General features: G+C 37.9%; 1 long non-coding RNA gene across 1 annotated transcript in view; it reads right to left on the reverse strand.

Moving 5' to 3' along the window:
* Positions 1–223: 223 nt before the first annotated feature.
* LOC121025469 (uncharacterized) overlaps positions 224–13481 on the reverse strand; it is a 33214-nt gene continuing 19956 nt past the window's right edge. Inside the window, exons 2-3 of the long non-coding RNA XR_005788056.1 lie at positions 4557–4669; positions 224–311 (exon numbers count right to left, since the gene is read on the reverse strand). This is a non-coding gene — a long non-coding RNA (uncharacterized LOC121025469). The remainder of the gene's footprint in view (positions 312–4556; positions 4670–13481) is intronic.

A 13481-nucleotide genomic window follows, 5' to 3' on the forward strand; every position in this document is an offset into this window, starting at 1 on the left:
TACTTTCACCAACTCTAACATTCATGGTAATTTTAATGAAATCATCAAGATAATCCCTATCCCCTTCCAATGATAAAATTGAGAGCCATATAATCATTTACAGTGAAAAGATCTATTTGAAACCAAACTAACCAAAACCCTTAATTAAGTAGAGTTCTTTTACATACAACTTTTAAAATAACGAGGCAAAGCAAACAAAAAATAAAGCTAATTCGACTTTTAGTTACCTTCCAGGGCGTGTCTCAGCCTCATGCCCAACATCTGTTCCATCCATTCTTGGAAACATTTCACTGATTCCTGAGATGATGAGCCTGCAAATCGACACAAGTAAAGATGCTCACTAGATTCTACTTGCTAAGGCAGGAAAGTAGACTCAGACTAAAAAAATTTCCAAGAACATGAGGAAAACCAAAATAGGATTGTACTTCACCCAGGCAATCAAGACAGACTATTTAAAAGAAAGTGTAAAGTCCTCAAAGACAAGGACCAAGTCTTAATCTTCTTTGTCTCCCTCACATACAGTCGACTCTCAGGAAAGTTGTCCACATGGAGCATTTCACTAGAAATCCCCCGATCCACAGCTTTTCGACAGACCAATTTGGATGTTTTATGTAAAATTTCCTCAAAGGCTGAAAATATCTGCTGTGAATATTCAATGTAACGGCTTCATTTACACTGATCTTTTAGAGGTCTGCTTTGTTTGTTTGTTTTCATAATCTCTTCTTCTTGTCCTCTCTCTTATTGGCAGGCTTTGTTTTCTTTTCCAGAGGCCTACTGAGGATGGCACACTTTCAGTAATGTTCCATTTTCTACTTGTTTTTAAATCAACCATATGTGCCTCCATTAAGAAGTGAAGCTCCGATGATGCTGGTTTCCCTCTTTAAGAGTTCTGTTCTAAAGAAGAATAAGAAACCTCGCTCATAGATCCAGGACTCTCCTAAGAATAGAGATCCTCTATGTGCACCTTCTCCAAAATTTCACCAGGCAGAAGCCCCGGTTTGGAATGCCTTTACATTAATCAGCTTTCCCGGCAGCATAATGATGCTGGAAATTAGGAAAGCAATGGAGGATTCTTAGTCGGATTTAATAGGCTTGGGCACTTTGCTAACACACTGCAGTGGATCAATTGAAGTTAATTATTATACAAGATTAAACCCCAAGTAACTACAGTACATCAAACCAATGCAAAAAGCTCTGGCTCAGGAAGGAGAAAAAACAAACATGAATTCTAGAGGCAAGACTTTTCCATCCCGTTCTTAACTCACTACATTTTGCATATAAACATAATAGACTAATACAATATGAAATAGAGCATATTAAATTCTAAGAGTGAGATATAAACTTCACCTACTGTCTCTATGGAATACTTAACCTGGGGACCTAAAGGAATGGCTGTGAATTTTCTTAACGTTTCTATTTATTTTTGGATAGTTGATTTGTCTTCTACTGCTTGCCCAGATTTACATTTCTACCCACCGGGGACTCAACCTTTTACGATCATTGACCATTGCAAGAAAAAGAAGTATCTGAAGAAGCCACAAAAGCAAATAAATGGGATTTCACCTTTATTCACTGCCTGAGTCACTTCAAGGAAGCATGGCTAAGCCCGGAATAGGTGCTTAATAAATAATTCTTGTATGAGAGTTATTTAGGTTCTTTAGGGACCTAACTGGGAGAGACAAAGGAACATACTAGGAAGGAGAAAACAATGACAAGGCACATTGATGCTAATTCATGGTCATTAAGTGACAGTAATATACCTTGTTGGCAGGATGTTTTTTTAAGTATCACCCATTTCTTCCTGACAGTTCCTTTTTCTTGCCCTTCCCCTCACCGAACAGCTAAACAGTTCTGTGCTCATTTGCTTTGGCAGACAGCAGAAATGGCATAAAGCAGTGGGGAGCAAGAGGCATCTCATCTTGGCATTTGGGTTTCAAAAGCCTAGCAAAGGGCTCACAACGCAAATAATGCTAGTGAAAAAGTAAAAATTTCCCCAACCATCCCCCACCAGACCAGGAAAAGATGTCCTAGGATGAGAGAATTAAGAAAAGGTAGAGAGGAAGCAATGAGAATATAGATGTCAAGTGTTCCAAGAGAGGGGGCCAGAAATAAAAAGCCACATAGGTTTTTGGTTTCTAAGATATAGGGAATTTAGACCCCATTTTCAGATGAAGCCTTTGGGAGACAATAAGATACATGAGGGACAAGTAGCTCTTAAACATGTCTCAGCAGAAGGGAACTTAGCCTCACTGCGCTTTACTACACCTTGTTGTAGAGCAGGAACAGCTGACTGATTTCTGAGAGCACAAGAGTGACATGGAAGTAGCATTGAAAAACAATCAACCTAGGGGCACCGGGTGGCTCAGTTGGTTAAGCGTCTGACTTTGGCTCAAGTCATGATCTCACGGTTCACGAGTTTGAGCCCTCGGGCTCTCTGTGATCAGCGCAGAACCTGTTTTGGATCCTTTGTCCACCCCCCTCCCATCTCTTTCTGCCCCTCCCCCACTTGCACTCTCTGTCTCTCAAAAAGAAATAAACATTAAAAAAAACCAATCAACCTAAGGGAGCCATGAAGAGCAAGGATCATCCCTCCTGGTGGTGTTTATGAACCACTGATGTAGGCTCAGATGAGGCATGGGTATCTCAATAGATACTTACATGGGCAGAATTTATTGAAGATACAACATATCCAATTGAAGATACAACATATCCTCCCAATATCTTGGCACTACGTGAGTTCTCCATCTAGCCCTCAATAACTTAAACACAACCCAAGTCAAGAAGTGTGAAATGCCCAGACTGACTACAATTAAGTTTCCAAACTCTGTTGGCATGAAACTTTCAAGTTGAAATTTATTAGAAAAAGAGTTTCATTTTTTCATACACATGGGTTTATGGACTGAGATTCATGCCTATATATCTGTAAGCATATATTCAACAAAATACACGCTAAAGAAGTGTTAAAATAGGGATGGACAAGTTATTCAATAAACATTGATTCACTGGTCACTATGGCTTTGATTAGGAGGTGGTAAGAAAAATATAATGGCAGGGGTATGTGGTAGAAATTCACAGAACCCCAACTGAAGTGTTGGAATTTTAAGGTCCAAACACGGTAGTAGACCAGGAGACAGATAAGAAACTGGCATGGAAAGAAAATGACATTCACCTAGTTATTTAACTTTGCATGAAAATATTGGCTCTCAAACTTTAGTGCAAATATGAGCCAACTTTGATGGATTTTTTTTTTCACAATACATACACAATGGCCTCAGTACCAGATTTTGATTCCATGGATATAGAGCAAGAGTCAGCACACTTGTGCCATAAAGGTCCAGACAGTAAATGTTTTAGGATTTCCTGGACACGTGGACTCTGTCACAACTATCCAATTCTGCCCTGTGGTGCAAAAGCAGCCACAGACTATACATACATGAAAAGATATATCTGTGTTCCGATAAACTTCTATTTACAAAAATAGGTGGCAGCTTGGATTTGGCCCACAGGCCACAGTTTTCTGACCCCTGTTCTCAAACAAGTCCTGAAGCCTATAATTTTTTAAAGTTCTACAAGTGATTCAAATCACAATATTCCAGAAAGCTTCGATTTTTATACAAATACATTACTTATGCGGGGTAACATATTAATATTTTAGGTATCTTTATCAAAGTTTTATTTAATTAAAAAAAAACAGGAAATTGGGGCAAAAGATACATGGGTCTCATTTATGAATGGCTACGTAAAAGTTATACAAAAACCCTAAATTAAATATTATCAGCTAGAAACCTCTAGTATAGAAAAAGAATGAGCTATCATAATTAAGTAGAACTAATGCTGGGAATAGAAAAACATTACATACCCTTGAATCCAATGATTTCATTTCTAGGAATCATACAGATACATGTTAAGAGATTTAGGTAGGAAAAGTATTTACTCACTGCAGCATTGTTCGTAATAGCAACAGAGGGAAAACCATATAAAGGTCTATTAACAGGAGACTGGTTGATACTACATGCTTAAATATGCATAGAATGTCTCTAGAAGAGTATACAGGAAACTAGTGGCTTCTTCTAGAGAGAGGAACTGGTTGACTAAGAAATAGGGCTAAAGGGGGGCGCCTGGGTAGTTCACTCGGTTAAGCATCTGACTCTTGATTTTGCCTCAGGTCACGGCCTCATGGTTTGTGAGTTTGAGCCCAGCATCAGGCTCTGTGCTGACAGCGCAGAGCCTGCTTGGGATTCTTGGGATTCTCTCTGCTTGGGATTCTCTCTCTCTGCTTGGGATTCTCTTTCTCTCTCTCTCTCCCTTGCTCTCTGCCCCTCCCCACCACTGTGCATGCGTGCATGCATTTCCCCCCCCACTCTCAAAATAAATAAATAAACATTTTAAAAGTTTTTTAAAAATATAAGGCAAAAGGGAGACTTGCTGTATATATTTTGGGGTTTTAGGGGCTTATATAATGTGCAAATGCAACATATTCAAATGAGTAATTATTATAATTTTAAAATTACATTGCATTAATTGATTCATTTAGCAAACCCTTATTGGCCTCTTACCTCAGGGTAGAGCAATAAACATAGATATCTGGCAGAGGAAACAACCAAGCAAACAATCTGGAAAACGGTGGCTTCAGTGTCCAGGTGCAACCACCAAAAATTGGTTCAATTGTCTTGAGAGAGGAGACAGAAGCATATAATCAGTATTTATTTATATGCCCCCAAAGTGATTCTAATATCTAGAATAACATAGCTAATATATTTGAGAGCTAATTAGTTTAAATAAGTATAGACTGATGGTGAAAAAACCTAGAGAAAATCTTAATTGCATCTGAGAATGCCACATCTCCTGAGGACATAAAAAGTGCATGATGTCATTTTCAGAATAAAGGAGGGATCAAGAAATGAGTGAATGTCATTGACCAGTTCTTCCACCTTCTAGAGTAATCCAGTGAGCATAATTCCTCATCCTGGCCCCAGGCATTCCAGGAGAGCAATAGCTCCAATGCTCCCATTTTATCTACTTTCCTACTTGCACCCAAAGAAGAATGAGAAGAGAACCCCATACCACACCCACACCCCATAGAAAGGTTCTATTTTTTTCTTTGACTTACTAAGGGACTACTGTAATAAAAATGCTAACTCTGTCTTCCAACACCTTCTGGGTCACTATTGCCTTAGACCCCTAACAAGCTGACTTATATGTGTGCCGAATGAACCCACCCATGAGCAAACATTGAAAGTTCACAATCCAGAGGTGCCTAGGTGGCTCAGTTGGTTGAGTGTCTGACTCTTGATTTCTGCTCAGGTCATGATCTTACAGTTGTGGGATCAAGTCCCACATCAGGCTACGCACTGTGTGTGGGGCCTGCTTGGGATTCTCTCTCTCTCTCTCTCTCTCTCTCTCTCTCTCTCTCTCCCTTTGCCCGGCACATGCATGCACTCTCTCTCTGTCTCTGTCTCTCTGTCTCTCTCTCTCTCTCTAAAATAAAGAAAAAAAAAGTAAATTCACAATGCAGCTAAGGAGACTCAGCAACTTGAGGGAACAGCCAAGATGAACAACCAGGATTTGTGGCTTGTTTTCTTTTTTCTTTTCAAATTTTTACTTAAATTCTAGTTATTTAACATACTGTGACTGTTATTGAGGCAGACATAATTATAAGGGAAAGAAGAGAGCTTTCAAGGAAAATGGTGAGGACCCTTAAAAAGACATAACTAGAATGCAAAACAGGGGAGTCCAGAAAACATTTTTTTACAGTTTAAAAAATCAGTAAATAGAATGGCCAATGGTTAAAATTGGAAGATAAAATAAAAGATCTTTTAACACACAGAGAAAAATACATTAAATGGGATTTATTAATGAAAAGATAAGACATATTGAAAGTAGTTCCAGAAAACGAACCACTAAATAATAGTTGTATAGGAAGAGAAAAAAAATAGATGGAAATCAATGATCAAAGAAACAAAAAACCAAATTTATGTCAACTAGAAAGACTTTAGATTTCAGTTTAAAAGTGATCCCCAGGGACCCCTGGGTAGCTCAGTTGGTTGAGCATCTGACTCTTGATTTGGACTCAGGTCATGATCCCAGGGTCGTGAGATCAAGCCCTGCACTGGGCTCATCATTGAGCATGGAGTCTGTTTGAGATTCTCTCTCTCTCTCTCCCCCCCTCTCTCCCCGTCACCCTTTCTCCCTGTCTTTCTCCCTTGCTCATCTTCTCTCTCTAAAATTTAAAAAAAGGGATCTCCAAATCTCATGACCTGTTAATGAAAAAAAACATGCACACCTAGAAAGCCTATAGAAACATCTAAGCTACAAAGAAAGTAAAATCTTAGAGACACCAAGATAAATAAAACAGGTTGTTAATAACTAAAAGAGAATTTGACTAGCATTAAACTTCTTTTCTTCACCATTGGAAGTTAGAGGACATTGAAGCAATATGTATATATTCTGGAGAGTAAACAGACTTATTCAAAGTAATATTCATATGTGAGAGCAAAAGAAATCATGAACATAAGAAAATTCAGAAAGTATACCACTGTTGGTACAGCCACAGGGAAATCAGTACGGAGGTTCCTCAAAAATTAAAAATAGAAATACCATATGATCCAATAATTTACTATTGGATATTTACCCAAAGAAAACAAAAACACTAATTCAAAAAGATACATGCACCCTATGTTACTGCAGCATTATTTACAGTAGCCAAGATATGGAAGCAACCTAAGTGTCCATCAACAAATGAATGGATAAGGAAGATGCTGTGTGTGTGTGTGTGTGTGTGTGTGTGTGTGTGTGTATACATACATCCACAATGATAAAAAAAAGAATGAGATTAAGCCACCTGAGACAACATGAATGGACTAGAGGTCAGACTGTAAAAGACAAATAACATATGATTTCACTCATAAGTGGAATAAAAAAAAATGAATGAACAAAAAGCAGAATCAAACCTGAGGGAGTGGGGGTGGGCAAAATGAGTGAAGGGGAGTGAGAGATACAGGCTTCCAGTTATGGAATGAATAATTCACAGGAATAAAAGGCACAGCATAAGGAATACAGTCAATATTGTAATGGCACTGTAATGGCACTGTGTGTCAACCATACTAAAAAAATATTAAGCCAGTAATAGCATACATGGTACAAAACTAACAAATCATAAGGGGCATCTGGGTAGCTCAGTCATGATCAGTTAAGCATCCAACTCTGGATTTTGGCTCAGGTCATGATCTCACAGTTCCTTTGATTGAGCTCCACACTATTAATGCGGAGCCTGCTTAGGATTCTCTCTCTCCCCCTCTGTCTGCCCCTCTCTCTCAAAGAAATAAACTTTAAAAAAAATCATAAAATTGGGGGGGGGGAAGTGTACTACTCAGATACTCTTTATAAGTAAATTACTCAAAGAAAGACTGTTTCCAAGTGAAAATTATAGCAGATGAAAGAACTCAAGATGAGGGAAGGTAAAATGTATACAAAAGAGTGGTGAGCCATCCTTCTTGCAAAATGTATTGTTAAAACCTAAATGAATGATAATATGAGCACAAACTGTCACATAAATATTAAGAAAGGTGTATTGGACTATAATTTACATTTTGTAAAGTAAAATATATAGTCATATACTGGAAATAAATTATTTTTTTAAACAAAGTTTGGGATTTGGTACAGAAAAGAGGGAGTGAGGCATTTAAACCTGTGTAAGAAATTTCTTTGAACATAGTGGTAAAACATTTTGGAGATTGGAAAACATACCTTATTTTTTTTTTTAATTTTTTTTTTCAACGTTTATTTATTTTTGGGACAGAGAGAGACAGAGCATGAACGGGGGAGGAGCAGAGAGAGAGGGAGACACAGAATCGGAAACAGGCTCCAGGCTCCGAGCCATCAGCCCAGAGCCTGACGTGGGGCTCGAACTCACGGACCGCGAGATCGTGACCTGGCTGAAGTCGGACACTCAACCGACTGCGCCACCCAGGCGCCCCGAAAACATACCTTATTTGATTCTGTTCTTTTGATAGAAGAATATAGCTTTAAATGCTACAAAAATGTAGAAATATATCACTAGAGAAATAGAGAATTTATGAATTAACATAGGACAAAAGAGAAATGTTCTCACTCTGAGAAATCTAGATATGACAAAGGATAAATGAGCAAATAATAACAAGAATAGTAAGTAATAAACATAAAATAAGAAAAAAGGAAAAATTTAAACATATCAATTATCCCCCAAAATGGAAATGGATTGAACTCCCTTTAAAAAGATAAGAAGGAGGGGCGCCTGGGTGGCGCAGTCGGTTAAGCGTCCGACTTCAACCAGGTCACGATCTCACGGTCCGTGAGTTCGAGCCTCGCGTCAGGCTCTGGGCTGATGGCTCAGAGCCTGGAGCCTGTTTCCAATTCTGTGTCTCCCTCTCTCTCTGCCCCTCGCCCGTTCATGCTCTGTCTCTCTCTGTCCCAAAAATAAATAAACATTGAAAAAAAAATTAAAAAAAATAAATGAATAAAAAGATAAGAAAGAAAGAAAGAAAGAAGGAGGAAGGGAGGGAAGGAAGGAAGGAAAAGAAACAAATTGCAAATTAAATTAAGAAATAAATGTTGAAAATAAAGTAATAAGCAAAAATATATTAGGCAAATATTAAAAAGAAAGCAAGAGGGGCGCCTGGGTGGCGCAGTCGGTTAAGCGTCCGACTTCAGCCAGGTCACGATCTCGCGGTCCGTGAGTTCGAGCACCACGTCAGGCTCTGGGCCGATGGCTCAGAGCCTGGAGCCTGTTTCCGATTCTGTGTCTCCCTCTCTCTCTGCCCCTCCCCCGTTCATGCTCTGTCTCTCTCTGTCCCAAAAATAAATAAACGTTGAAAAAAAAAATAAAATAAAAAGAAAGCAAGAATTGTGATACTGGTACAAGGAAATGAGAATCAAAGTGAAAAGTATTAAATGGCACAAAGAGAAACATTTGGTCATTGACTTATTTATTGAGCATCTACTATGTGTCAAGCATTGTTCTGGATACAAGGAAAAGCCAGTGACCAAACAGAATAAAAGAGCTGCATTTGCACACCTTGCATTATAGTAGCAGAGGATAGATACTAAACAAAAAAAGTAAATTATTTGGTATATTAGATGTGATAAATGCTGTGGAGAGGAAAAACAAGGAGAGAACAGTGAGAAATACCTTAGGTGAGGTTAGAGAAGCCTATCTAAGAAGGCAACATTTGAGCAAGGACTTAAAACAGGTGTAATGGTAAAAGATACTAAGATACTAAGAAGATGTAAGATATAACTCACAAGTACTTATGCACCAAACAACATAAGAGCAAACGCTCCCAGAATTACAGAGAGAAAGCAATATAACTATATAAAGTGATAAATGTTAATAGATGTCTTTCAGAAAAACTAGTAAGGATAGGAAGGATTTCTGTCCCCTGCAAGGAAAGAATATGCATTTTCTTCTATGGCTATGGAACATTTGTAAAAATCAGTCATGTACTTGACACAAAGAAACCTTAAGAAATTCATAAAGTTTTAAAAAGCCATATTTCCCTAAGAATGGCACAAAAAATTAGAAACAACAGCAAAAATATAACAGTATCTTAAGGATCTGGAAACTGAGAAATGCTTGGATAAAAAGAAGAAATTAAAATAGAAATCATGACTTATCTAAAATGTATCCCCAAAATGTACTTTTCACTTTGTATTAAAAGCTATGGGCAAGCCAGGAACAGAAGGAAACTGTCTCAGTGTAATAAAAGCCATCTATGACAAACTTGTGGCTAACATCATACTCAATGGTGAGAGGCTGAAAGCTTTTCCTTTAAGATCAGGAAACAGGCAAGAAGGCCCGCTTTCACCACTTTCGTTGAGCATAATACTGGTCATGTTAGCAAATAGGTTAGTAGAAGTTATTAGGCCATTAGGCTAATTAGGCTATTATTTCTTATTAGAAAAAGAAATAAAAGGCATCCAGATTGGAAAAGAAGTAAAATTATCTCTGTTTGCAAATGACATGATCTTACATATACAAAACCTTAAAGGTCCCACGAAGGGAAAAACTACTTGAGCTAATAAATGAATGCAGCAAAGGAGCCGGACACAAAGTCAACACACAAAAATCAGTTGCATTTCAACATACTAACAATAAATTATCTGAAAAGAAAATTAAGAAAACAATTCCATTTACAAAAGCATCAGAAAATAAAATACATAGGAGCATCTGGGTGGCTCAGTCGGTTGAGCATCTGACTCTAGATTTCAGCTCAGGTCCTTATCTCCTGGTTTGTGAGTTTGAGCCCCTACTGGGCTCTGCACTGGCAGTGTGGAGCCTGCTTGGGATTCTCTCTCTCTCTCTTTCTCTCTCTCTCTCTCTCCCCCCCCCCACCAGCTCTCTCTCTCTCTCTCTGTCTCTAAGTAAATAAATAAAAGCTTAACAAAAGAAAGAAAAGAAAATACTTAGAAATTAATTTAACTAAGGAAGTGAAAGGCTAATATGATGAAAACCATAAAACATTGTAAAGTAGACATAAATAAATGGAAGGATGTCCCCATGTTTGTGTACTGGAAGACTTAATATGGTTAAGATGTCAATACGACCCAAAGCAATCTACAGATTCAGTGCAATCTATATCAAAATCTCAATGACATCTTTTTGCAGAAAGAGAAAAATTGATCCTAAAATTTACATGAAATCTCAAGGTACCTGGAATAACCAAAGCAATCTTTTTTTTAACAGTTGGTCAAAAATGGGGATGCCTGGGTGGCTCGGTCGGTTAGGCATCCGACTTCAGCTCGGGTCATGATCTCATGGTCCGTGGGTTCAAGCCCCGCATCGGGCTCTGTGCTGACGGCTCGGAGCCTGGAGCCCGCTTTGGATTCTGCGTCTCCCTCCCTCTCTGTCCCTCCCCTGCTTGTACTCTGGCTCTATTTCTCAAAAATAATTAAATGTTAAAAAAAAATTTTTTTAAACCAGTTGGTCAAAAATGATACCATTTTTACATAAACAAATATGTGTATATAGAGATATATACAAAATCACTGGAAAATGTACACAAGGGTACACCCATGAACAGTAATTTCATATGGGTGATGACAGCAGTACTTTGGAAACTATTAATTGGCTTTATAGAGGTATCATTTACATACAATCAGATACACCCATTTTAAGTATACAGTTCAAACTTTGACAGTTTATACACATTCGTATTCACCACCACAATCAAGAGAAAACATTTGCATCTCCCCCCAAAAGTTTCTTCTCGCCCCTTTTAATCAATTCTACCTCCCACAACTTCCAGCCCCATTCACTGATCTGCTCTTTTGGAGAAGTACTCTGCATTTCTAAATGTTGCTTATCTGTGTATTGTAATATTCTCTAGTGAACATACATCTCTTTTTTTAATACAGAAAAAAAGTGTTTTAAAATTTAAAAATAATTTTAAAACTATGTTAAAAACAGGAAAGAAATGCTAAAAATTCATCTATGAGATAAAATTATTTCAAATATGATTTATATATTTCTTCCCCATAACATATGCACCAAAGGGTAGGATTTCCATTGTCCTGCTTTGTTCCCTGACTCTAAAGGACCTTCCCCCACCCCCCACTCACCCACACTCCAGTCACTAAGCTGACCCAAAGTTGCTCAGACCAACCCTGTCCCCAAAGTCAACAGCTCCCCACCCTTTCATGAATCAGTAACCTCCAGGGGTTATGACAATCTTCTCACCCAAAATGGAAAAAGGGGAGACAGCCCTCTTTTCAGAAGGTTGTAGCTATGTGATTAATATAACATCGTGTGTCAACTATACTCAAATAAAAATAAGAAATAAAATGAAATAAATTGTCATGAATTTCATATGTCTATAACCAAAGCGATCTCGAAGAAGAACAAAATTGGAGGACTCACACCTCCTGATTTTAAAACTTACTACAAAGCCTCAGAGATGAAAACAGTGTGGTACTGGCATAAACACAGGTTTACAAATCAACAAAATAGAGTACAGAGACCAGACATAAACCTTCACATATATAGCCAAGTGATTTTTTTGGCAAGGGTTTCAAGACCATTCAATGGGGGAAGGACAGTCTTTTCAGCAAATAGTAATGGATGTTCACATGCAAAAGAATGAACTTGGACCCTTACCTAACACCATACACAATAATCACCTAAAAATGGATCAAAGACTTAAAAGTAAGAGCTAGAACTATGAAACTCTTAGAAGAAAATGTGGAGCAAAAGCTTCATGACATTGGCTTTGGCAATGATTTCTTGGATAGGACACCAAAGGCACACACAAACTGGATTTCATAAAAACTAAAAACTTTTGTGCATCAAAGGAACTATGAACAAAGTAAACACGCAACCTACAGAATGTGAAAGTCTTTGTAAACCATATATCTAATGAGGGATTAATATTCAGCATATGTGGAGAACTCCTAAAACTCAACGACTGAAAAACAACAACCCAATTCAAAAATGGACAAAGGACTTAAATATTTCTCCCATGATATCTCCCATGATAAAATAATGTCAAGCACACGAAAAGATGCTCAACATCACTAATTATTAGGGAAATACAAATCATAACCACAGTGAGGTACTACCTCACATCCATTAGGATAGTTACTATCAACAAAACAAAAAAAAAAAAAGAAAGAAAGAAAAGGGTTGTTCAGTCAGTTAAGCGTCTGACTCTTGATTTTGGCTCAGGTCACGATCCCACGGTTCACGGGATCGAGCACTACATCAGGCTCTGTGCCGACAGCACAGAGCCTGCTTGGGATTCTCTCTCTCCCTCACTCTCTGCCCCTCCCCTGCTTGTGCTGTCTCTGTCTCTCTCAAAGCAAATAAATAGACATTTTTTTCATTAAAAATAAAATTATCGTATGATCCAGCAAATACACCCAAAAAGTACTGAAGGCAAGGTTTTGGAGAGGTATCTCCACAACAGTTTTCATAGCAAGATTATTCACAATAACCAAAAGGTAGAAACAACCCAAGTGTCCGTCAACAAATAAATGGACAAAGAAAAGGAGGTATAAATGTATAAACATACAATGGACTATTATTAAGGCTTAAAAAGGAGGGAAATTCTGACACATGCCACAATATGGATGAACCTTGAAGACATTATGCTAAGTGAAGTAAGCATTTCATGAAGACAAATACAGTACAATTCCACTTTTATAAGGTACACAGAGTACTCAAATACATATGCACAGAAAGTAGAGTGGTGGTTGCCAGAGGCTGGGGGAAGGGATTGGAGACTTATAGTTTAATGAGTACAAATTTTCAGTTTTGCAAGATAAAAAGAGTTCTGGAGATAGATGGTGGCGATGGCTGCATAATGATATGAATGTACTTAATACCAATGAAGTGCACACTTCAAAACGGTTAAGGTGGTAAATTGTACGTTACGTGTATTTTACCAGAGTGAAAAAATCTGAAAGATAAAAAAGAACATCAAATAACTATGGGATGTGTATAGAACACG

This window comes from Herpailurus yagouaroundi, unplaced genomic scaffold (assembly GCF_014898765.1).
Source record: "Herpailurus yagouaroundi ecotype Mexico unplaced genomic scaffold, PumYag 67641, whole genome shotgun sequence".
Classification (NCBI taxonomy): domain Eukaryota; kingdom Metazoa; phylum Chordata; class Mammalia; order Carnivora; family Felidae; genus Herpailurus; species Herpailurus yagouaroundi.